This window comes from Dunckerocampus dactyliophorus, chromosome 8 (genome assembly GCF_027744805.1).
Source record: "Dunckerocampus dactyliophorus isolate RoL2022-P2 chromosome 8, RoL_Ddac_1.1, whole genome shotgun sequence".
NCBI lineage: Eukaryota > Metazoa > Chordata > Actinopteri > Syngnathiformes > Syngnathidae > Dunckerocampus > Dunckerocampus dactyliophorus.
Genome location: NC_072826.1, coordinates 5766496 through 5777339, shown reverse-complemented (window position 1 = coordinate 5777339; position 10844 = coordinate 5766496). Strand labels below are relative to the sequence as shown.

The 10844-nt window shown below is 43.4% G+C and overlaps 1 protein-coding gene across 1 annotated transcript in view; it reads right to left on the bottom strand.

The window, feature by feature from the left end:
* Nucleotides 1-2941: 2941 nt before the first annotated feature.
* slc25a26 (solute carrier family 25 member 26) overlaps nucleotides 2942-10844 on the bottom strand; it is a 128966-nt gene continuing 121063 nt past the window's right edge. Inside the window, exon 12 of the mRNA XM_054785232.1 lies at nucleotides 2942-2959. The gene's annotated coding sequence lies outside the window, so the exon portion shown is untranslated. The remainder of the gene's footprint in view (nucleotides 2960-10844) is intronic.

The window sequence follows — 10844 nt, the reverse complement described above, 5'->3', positions numbered from 1 at the left end:
TGAACACCTCCCCAGGGAGGCGTCCGGGAGGCATCCTGACCAGATGTATGACACAACAATGTGATACAATCGTGATGATTTGGACACCACATTTTTAGATATCAATACATAATTAACTTAATAACGTTGGAGTAATTCGGCCCAATATCTAAAGCTTCTTGCTTTGCAGCTGGTGTGTGTTCAAATGTAACAATTCTTATTGGGTTTCCAAAGTTCCTGGACTTCATTAATATCACGTGCATCAGAAATTGTGTGTGTAGTTTGCAAACAGCACATCAATAATGACTTCCGGTGCAAATCATTTTCCAGGACACAATTACAGTTCACATCAGAGCCACTCAATAAAACCACGATATTCCTCTCAGGTTTTTCTGTCCTTTTTCGCCCCAATATCCAGAATGAAATCATCAAACAAGAAAAGACCAAACGTTATCCAAGATTCATTTTATCATCACTGTACCTCAATAATGTAATCATTCCAACCAACAGCCCCTCTAATCTGTGCACTGATCTTGTATTCTCAGCGCACAGCAAATCCTTGCAGCGCACAAAATAAAAATCAACCCGTGCTGTAAATAAAATAAACACATAACAATTTATTCTGTACCATTTTGCAATGCAACTCCGTGAGTGACAGGCGACAACAAGCGGTAACAACACAATAACGAACACCCTCCAGCCAATGATGAGCTCCTGCTGGTATGTATTTACTTATGCATTCATTCATTCAATTCATTAACAGCACGTTACATAGTATATGCCGCTGTTTTGCAGGTTAGCTAATGGGGAAGCGGAGTTAAGAGAGCTAAATGCTGCTTGCTAACCTCGTATTATGGCGAAATGTGACAGTGCACCAAGCTCAAGTTTAAAAAGGTCTTTTAAGGGCTGACTGAAGGGCTGCTTTGAAAAACACTCTGCAAAGCCAAAGTTGTAAGCCGGGTTTCTAAGTGAGAAACGTGGACGAAATATGTGGCTTAACCGTGCGTGTGCTACTGGCATGCTTATATTTTGATGTCTTACCGGATACAGGAAGTGTTACGCCGAGTTTGATGCCGGAGGGTTTGTTTTCTGCCGTTTGATTTGTTTTTTTTTATCATTTTTAATTTCGACTAAAGTAAACATATGACGCAAATGTGGCATTACTTTCAATACATTTCCAGAATGAAACAGCGCCAGCACAACATTGTAAAATACGCCTCGTTGGACCCCCTCATATACAAAATACCACAGAATGGAAGTTGGACTACCTCAAATTCTCACGTTTTGGACAGGTGTGATACTACAAGTGAGCACGTCTGATGGTGCTCACAGAGATCCAAGGGATGCTCAGGTCGTTTGTGTGTATGCTCAGACGCTTGGAAAATTAGGGAACATTGATCACAACGATTCATTTTCATCGATGAATAATGTTAGGAGAACCAGTCTCCAAAAAGCTTGGTCGATGTTGTCACTTGATCCATGCTGTGTTCATGCAACTGTTATCGTTGATGGGATTTTATCTATTTGCTTTAAATTCCTACAATTAGCGAAAGACGCTGTTTTGCTGGCATGATGTGACACTCTTTATACAACTGACTGAGCTTTTGCTACAAAACTTTACAGTCCCTGAGTTGGAGATGCAAGCCTGATCCGAATTGACATTTCTCGAATGGAATGGGGACTGAGAACTGAATGTGGCTTCAATAGCTACATAATGACGTTTCTTCCAGATCTAGAATTACCAGAATTAGTGGTCTCCAAGTGCTCTTGTTTGAGTGTAAAGCTTTTACAGACAAAAGCCCCTGCCTCATTGTACCGTTCCTCCATGCCCACCTCTTGCTGTAACAAAAGTGTGTGTTAAAGGTGAAAAGGTCCGCTCTCTTCTCCTCATCTGATCGGGCATCCATTCGCTTGAATTTGCAAGTCTAATGAAAATCAGACACCTGCCCTGCCAACCTACTCCCTTATCTGCAGATCCCTGCCACGTCAACAAGAAGAGAAATCCAGTGAAGTGAAAGGAAACTGTGAGAGTTCTTATCAGAGCTGAGATATCGTGTTACGGCTGGGATGACAGATTTGGTTGTGAGCTGCCCCATCGAAGGAAGAAAAAAGTCTTTTTCATTGTGAGTCGCAACGGCCGAGGTCTTCGCACACCGAAGGTATCATGATGCCGGCCCGCTATCGGAACAGTCTAGGGACCTCATCACGCCTGTGGGAGGTCTAACAACAGGGTTATCGTGGCATCTGTCAACTCCTCCCTTGTTGGGGAAGCAGCGAAAGCCTGGAGGTTGATGAAGTCCTCACTGATTGTATTGCTTTTAAAACTGATGCATATCAGCAAAAAGACCGGGAGGACCTTTTCACGGTGTCACATCAATTGTGTACCCTTAAAGCTTTATTTGTCCGCTGTAATCACCAAATCACTTGGAGTGAACGTCGAGCATATAGTGTTACTGAATGCAGACAGTGCTCACTTTGAAGAGGAGACCATTGTGTATCCTCCCTATTACCTTACATCATCTATCACAGCACATAATCTGGACCTCTCCGTGGTCTGCACTTGCTGGGAGCCAAAGGTTAAGACCATCAGCAAACTTAACTGCGGACCTTAACAGACAGTAGGGAGAAAGATACTGCTGGGGAAAGAGAGACATGGGCACAATGCAGTCCGTCAGCCTCTCTGCCTTTGAATCTGGCCTAGTTGTGGGCAACACAACCACAGATTTCACCTGCAGGCACGGACCGCCTGGTCCAGTTGTTATTTTTAATGGTGTCCATACGTCAGCTTTTATTTTCGGTTGCATTTTCTTCACATTTCCATTTTGTTAGGTTGCATGTGTAGCAACAAATGTGTCTGCCATGTGGGTGGGAGGAAGGGAACAGCGAGAAAAAACATCACACACCTGTTTTCCCCCCTCCCCGGTCAAACTTTTGAGGAACGGCGGGGGAGACGGAATGTTGGTTGTAGCAGTCCTTGGCCCTGAAGGGCGAAGACAGTGGTATTGTCACCCATTTAGAAGATGGCTAGGACACATGCCTTATGGTTGGGGGGGTGAGGGTGAAGGCAGGCTGTGGGTCGCAGTGGCAGGTTCTTTTGACGTATGTGCTGTGGACTGCCAAAGCAAACACAGAGAGGGTGTGGCTGTCGGAAGGGTAAAATGGGTAAGGGAAGATTAGTGTGCCGTGACCCTGTCCTTTGGAGAGAAAATAGAAGGGGAGGTGTCACATTGTGCTGTACCGACATAGCAAACAAATAGCTGAATGAATAAGAATGAATTTGGGGATATAAAGACGCATGCAAGAATGCAAAATGAAACAACATTAAAGTGTAGCGTAGCCAAAAAAGCAGCAATATGGTTTCACCTGTTGCATGTCCTTTTCATGGCCCACCCACTCACTAGGACATGAACTTTATACAGAACATGTGCACGGGAACCTTGTGGGTATTACTGTTACACAACAGAAACTGGATATGCTTTGATTGCTAACATTGGGTCCCTGTCCGGCCCTCAGCGCCCCCACTCCATTATGTGGGTGACGAAAGAAGGGCACAAAGAATGTGCCAGTCTCCAACCTATTCCAGGCCAAGTAGTGGTCAGTTCCGTCGTCCATGTGAATGTCAATGAAGAGTTGCATGAATGATCTTACTTTATCGGCCAAAAGATGTAGAGACATCTGGAAACGACCCAAGGGCTAACGCTCAGGGGGTACGCAGTTATTTGCAGGTACGTCAAGACAGACGGCTGAGCACACTAAAATCGGGGGATTTAGAGTCTAACAGGGCTGCACGGTGGCCTAGTGGTTAGCATGTTGGCCACACAGTCAGGTCAGGAAGATCGTATCACTGTGTGGAGTTTGCATGTTATGTGTGCTTGGGATTTTGCCGGGTGCTCCAAAAACATGCATGTTAGTTTAATTGGAGACTCTAGATTGCCCGAAGGTATGAATGTGAGCATGAATGGTCCGTATGTGCCCTGCGATTGGCTGGCAATGAGTCCAGGGTGCACCCATCCTCTGGCCCAAAGTCAGCTGGGATAGGCTCCAGCTTATGCCAGCGACCCTAGTGAGGACAAGCGGAATGAATTGAAATGAATGAATTCACCTAACATACTTGTTTTGGACTGTGGGAAGAAGCCTAAGTTTCCAACCCACGCAAGCATTGGGAGAGCAGATAAACCTGCTTGCTATGATGCTTGAGGCAGGACAAATAGGAGCCATTGAACTAGAACATTTAGACCTAAAAATCTGTAATAGTATCTGCGTGTTAAGGTTTGGTCCTCAAACATTTGCCTTTCAGAAGCTGAACATGCAACTGGAGGTTGAACATTTAAGAATGTTTTTTCAATTTGTCTGATGGTAGATTGACAGATGAAACATCACAGTAGGAAGGAAGCAAGCAGTGGACAGCAATTTATTTACTCGATGCAATGATAGTGATGAAGGTCTGTAGCTTACATTTCTATTACCAGCATTACTCCCAATAAAAATAATTACGGTATCCAGCAGTCGCGTTATGAAATTGTTTAGTCACGTATCACATACAGCATATGCAAACAAACAGCTTTAATGAGACTATTTTGCATAAGAGAAGCCGTTAGTGTTCATACATAGTGAGTTGCCATATCCAACTGGCCTGGCAAGCACATTACAGCATTTTCAGTCAATTTTGGTCCGTGTGAAGACGTGTATCTGGTTTTAACAATGTTGTAAAGCAGTGGTCCCCAACCCCCGGACCGTGGCCCGGGACCGGGCTGTTGGTCATTTGGCACCAGGCCGCACAGAATTTTTTTTTTTTTCCATTATTTCATTTTTTTTTGTTGTTTTATTTTGAAAAGTGGCCGGATTCTCTCTGCTACATCCGTCTCACTTGACGCATGTCCATTGTGCGTGTGCTAACTTTATCTCATGCTGCACAGATAGACTACTACTGTATTTTTACCATTTTTCTTTCACCTCATATTTGGTGTCAAATGCTGATACTATGTGGGAATGCATGAAGGTCAGTTTTGATGACTTATTGAGTGCTAATGTGCACATTTGTCTCAAGTGAATTCATGCTAGCACACTGCCTTTTACCACACACGTCAAACAGCGACGTAATAATCTCTCTGGAAAAACTCCAGGCTTGAACTGGTGGATGGTGGGTCGGCATTCATTTTGTGCTTTTAATGTGATGTTGTTCATGTCTTAGTTTTACACAACACATAATAAATAAGATCAATTTGATAATTAGGTCGCTATAATGTATGAACCCTGCCTCCGGTCCCCGCGGGAGATTTGTGGGAACACAAGTCGGTCTGTGGGTCAAAAAAGGTTGTGGACCACTGTTGTAAACCGTACAAGAAACTTTTTGAACTTCCCAGTTTGCAACTTATTCTTTACTGATGAACTGGACTGGTGTCTTTGTTTTGCATGGAAACTCACTCCCTCCCAAATTCCATTCTCATAAAGGTCGTTCCGTCACCCCACAAAAGCCCACCAAAAAGCCCTTGAACACCTGAACTCTATTTTGTTCCAAAACCAGAGCTGAGATGTCTCGCGAAGCAAGCACTATATGAGCAGTACACACGAGCTTGGAAATGTCTGATAGAAGTTCAGAGGTTAGAATGAAGCATGCCTTGGCAGGGACAGAGGGACATAGCCACCTGGTCATCTGGGTTAATTATAAATGAGGCGGGCCACAAGGGGGGAAGATGAGCTGGACAGCTGCCTCTGCAGACTCACATTTAAAAACACACCAACATACGCACACACTCCAGACTACAGCCCATGTGCATTGTCCACTCCACTGAGCACCGGATCCCCGGGGTCCAACATGGCTGAAAAGTCCTCCAACGCAGCCAGGTGGAACTCGGGAAAAGTTCAACATAACAGCCTCTAAACTCGTTTAAACTATTTTCCATTTCTTTTTCGTTCGTAGAGGTTCCAACAACAACAAAAGATAAAATGTCTTCCTTGGGTTCATCTGTCATAATTCCCCCGCATTCTCTCTAAAGACGGGAGAGAGATTTGATTTACAAAAAGAAGAGTTCTATTTGTCATAATTGCTGGTCAAATGTGCAAGAAACATCTCGTCCCGAGGTCTATTTCAGAAGAATTATTTTATAACGCATGTGATGGGAGGAACAGTTTCATCTTTCTGTTTTGACATATAGCATACACAAGATTGGTTGCCCTCAATTCAAACAGCAATTTGTCATCGCCTCTCCTTAGCAATACCCTTGGGGCTATGCCCCGATAGATAGCGCTCGCTTTAATTGTGATATAAGCGTTTCTCCATGCACAGGCAGAAATCTGAAACCTCACAGGTGGAACTGACGATAGCACACATGCACACACACTGAGTTATGTCGTGATATGATGACAAGCCACACTACAACGGAGGACGGAGTCAAATTGTCCACGAACGCACCGGGGAACAGAAAAAGAAAAGCAATGGGAGGTTAGAAATGGCAAAGGTGACGTGATGTAAAGCAATATGTGCTAAATCAAAAGTGAGATGCCTAGACATTGAATAGGGTTGATCATTTGCGAGAAGAAGCCGATATTAACTGGGTTATGCAGAGCGGCATACACCGACGCAAGAGTACGTCAGATTCAGCACGCATGCTTGATGATGTTTCACTAGCTGAGTGCTGATGGAATTAAATTGATGACGCAGGCTGATTATTTAGTGCTGATCCTGTGTAAAACGGTTCCAGCAGATACTGAGCTATGTAAAATACCTCTCAGGTTGCCCAAGCAGATACGAGAGATCCGGGCATAATGCACTTGACCTTTTGCGGAAGCATAGTCCCGTAGGTCCTGACAGAAGGAAAGCAGTTCAAAGAAATACAGCACCCTTGTACGCAAGTGTCTTGTCGCTCGTAAAGCCATTGTTGTCAAGGGGAAATGCAAATGGGATCGCAACATAGGACCCATCAATATGCTCCTACTTTCTTCTTAAGTCTGCTTTTTAGAACATTTCTTATAAAGGTCCAAGGGGGATGAAATGTTTTTGCACCTGTCTTCTTACTTTTTTTCAGCTCCTTGAGTGTCCAGTTGGTCCTAATTTGCATAAATAAACACCATCCCATGCTGTATTAGTGCATGCCACTGGAGTGTGCGCACAACAATAAAATTGTCTAGCGCCCTCAGACTGCCTTCCTTTAATGATTCAGCACCTTTCTTAAAAGTCCCTGACAACACAAAACAGTCATATGTGTCCAGGTGACCATCAAACATGAGAAAAATCATCTCCTCTACTTTTGAGGCGCCCAAATGGTCAGTTTTGAAGCTCAATTTTTACGATACCAGACACAATACCCCCTCTGACATGCCCATAGCTGGAACCCATCCCATGTATAAACCTACCACTTCATGGTGTACATGAAAAGCGGGCTTCACTACACATCTTAAAATAAAGCCTGGAGTTCTGCCAACTATCCGTCAGCCAAATATGGACGTGGGAGCTGTAAGACCTTTCCCTTTTTTTTCTTCAGAAAATGTGCTAACCTAGAAGTCTGAAACTCGTGGCCCGTGGACCAATTGTGGCCTGCAGGACCATATTTGCTGGCCCCCTATTTGACGTCAAAGTTTAGTGGTAGCGTGAACCACGACCTTGAATGCTTCAAGAGTTGGCCAGAGGAATTTTAGTTTTTTTAAAGGAAGAGGCTATTTAATTGTGCAAACAATAGCCAACACTGAACACTGAACAGGGTGGTCAGTAGACAGAACCGTACAATCGCACAGACAACTACTACTACTACTTCATCGGCCCCCAGGTGAATTCAGTTTGAGACCGCAGTGCTCCCCGATCATGATAGCTTGTTGCCGTGTGACTGCAATGTTTGCACTGTGGCTCACAAGGCAGCGTTCCTAATGCTTGTGTTCTCCCCGACTCCTTAATGTTACGCCGTGGCATGTGATATATTATAAACATCTATTTTGTTTGACAAGTTTAGAGTTGCAGTGTTTGTGTAAAAAGTGGATAAAGTGCACAATGGCCCTTCCTGGAGCCACACACGCTGTCAGAGACAGGTGTGGACAAACACCACTCATTAGCATTAAAGTTACAGACATAAAAAAGAGCGCAATCCCAGTAGGGCTCACTAAAAACCCTTTTAAAGTGTGCAATTCCAACATTAAGACTAGGTTTTGTCTTCTAATACTTGTAGTATACCCAGCAGTTTCCCTGCCATTCAGCCTAGTCCTCTCCTTTTCTTTGTTTTATAACTACATTTTCATGGTGTGAAACTCTTTTTCGGCCTCACACCTTTGCATCTGGGGTCCAGACCTACACGGCATGTAACATCATCGTTCTAAAAGATTTGACAAAAACTGAAACGTATGGAAGACGAGGCAATTTTTCCCTTGGAAATAATGTAAATGCACTTAATCCGTTCCAGACACCCAAAAACATGAACGAAAATACATTTTATAGAGAATAAATATAATTTTCCATGCAGAAAGCAGTGCAAAATAATTACAAATGGGGGATGGATGGTACTTATTGCGGATGCAGACTTCCTGTGCATCCTGGAGAGATCGAATTGTGTTTCTCACCGTCTTAATCAAATTGCTGGCAGTTGCAACTTTTTTTGACCCCACAGTCACACTCAATAAAAAACTGTGACAAGTGAGTCAGCAACGCCAAGGGCGCTTTGCTTGGGCATCACTTGATTTCGCAGAACAATACAGTACATGGCGAACGGGCTAGTTTGTTACGTGCAATATGGAAACAAAAACTGAGACAGTGTACGAAAACTGACGCTAAATTTTGGCGAACATTTTAGAAAAAAAAAAGAAAAACGAACCATATGAAAACTGGGGCGTACGAAAACCCAGGTTTGACTGTATGCAAGTAGGGCAGCTGGCACAATGTTGAGTTGGACACAGGGGTGAGCAATCACCAGATTAAGAAATTTTCGTGAATTAAACGTTTTTCTTAAGGATGGGTTAGGCCTAGTGTAATGCAAAACTGCAAACATTTGTGTACTTACTGTATACACAGCATATACATCTTTTTTTGAAGTTATTGTTGGATTGTCAACAATCAGCTTTTGTAGAGTTCTATCTACAGGAATCTGTAATGACACCTGTCATATCCAAGGGGAGGATCGAAGGATTACCTTGTTTCATTTCCAAACACACAATGACAGCTGCAGACCTGCATTTTGCATCAGCCATGCAGTTTATCCACTTCCTCTCATGAGCATCTGCCTTTGAGAAGCAGCAATGTCACCCATCACTCAAAAGAGTCATTAGGCCAGTCAGAAACCCAGAGGATCTGATTAGGAGAGGCTGCTAGCATTTAACTCACTAAGAAAATGAAACGCTCTGCAGTTTTGCAAGCTTATTGTGGCTGACACCTGCTGTCAGCAGCACACAGAAGTTGTCCTCAGATAATGTCGAAAGTAAGGATGTGGCTTCAGAGAAATGCATTTTTAAAGCATATCCCAAACGGGATTTTGTCTCGTACCTCCCCACATGTATGTAGACGGGTTCCAAAATGTTGTATCCTGCAGGGAACTTCGGGAATTGAATTTGAAAGTTGGTGTAGCGCTGTGATGTCATGCGGGGAGCGCTTCAATTGAAAAATGGCACATCAAATTGACACAACATACATGGCTAGCTCCAAATCAAACCCTGATTACAATGAGGATAGTTTGTCTGACACCGATTTAAAAAATATATATATTTTCTGGAAAAAAAAGAATCTGGACACACAGTCCTAATTCGGACACACAGTCCTAATTCAAAAACATTTCATTGTTGGATAAAATGAAAACCATTCATTAGAAAAAAACAAATCGATTCTAACAGCAACAAGTTAATTACCGTAAATTCCGGTGTATAGGCAGCTACTTTTTTCTTAAACTTTTAACTCTGGGGCTTATACAGCGATGCGGCTAATTTATGGCTAAATTCTACATCCCATAATGCTTTGCGTCTGAGCAATGCATTCATTGGGGCGCTGCAATGATGTCAGCCTCCCTCTGGGCTCTGCGCTCCGGGCTCCTCTGGCTCCTTCTGGTGGACAGACGCAGCATTGCCGTGCCATCCGTCCATTTTCTATGCTGCTTGTCCTCCAATGAAAGGCTCATTCGAGCACCGTGAGCCCTGCCATTCCGCAACACAAAGTTTCCAAAAATGTCTAAAAATTGGCTTAAAACTCTTTTAAAACTTAAAACTCTTTTCCAAAAATGTCTGCGATTACACAGGAGCTCAAGGGGCTCCAGAGCACAGGGGCTGTCTTTAAAGTTTATTAGCTTGACAATTGACTTACATCTATAACTCATGTGTATGTATTTTATGCAAAAAGTGTGTGCTGTTTTCTCACGAATTTTCAATCAAGAATTTTGGATGACGTTAGGAAGTATCGAAGCCATGTGGCTGATAATGGATCCGATGGATAAGTCAAGGGATTTCCTCATGAAGCGCTACCAACAATTATGGTTTTAGTTGTAATTATGCTGCAAACAAAGTGCAGTCAGTTGAACTGCTGAACTATATAAAGATAATGCCCTTTTTAAGTATGTTTGTGTCCCAGCCTTTGAATAGCCTCAGTCTTCACCGTGAAGTCGCATAACTGACCCTGAACTTTTAAGTCCGTCAGTTCAAAGAAGAGATACCAGTCTTGCACTATTAGCAGTACATAGTACAAAGTATTTAATCATTCTATCATCAAACACAAGAGATTTATTGCATTTCTGCATGAGACAAAGCCAGCTGCTTTAAACTCGCTGTTTACAGCAGCTGGCTTCAGGCCCGTGTCGCCGACAGCATCCAGCCAAAGATAAATAAAGAAAAAGTGCCGATCAGCTGCAAGTTGAGACCAGCTGTTGCTAGCAGCAGTGGAGCAGAGAACGGGGTGGGCGACAACT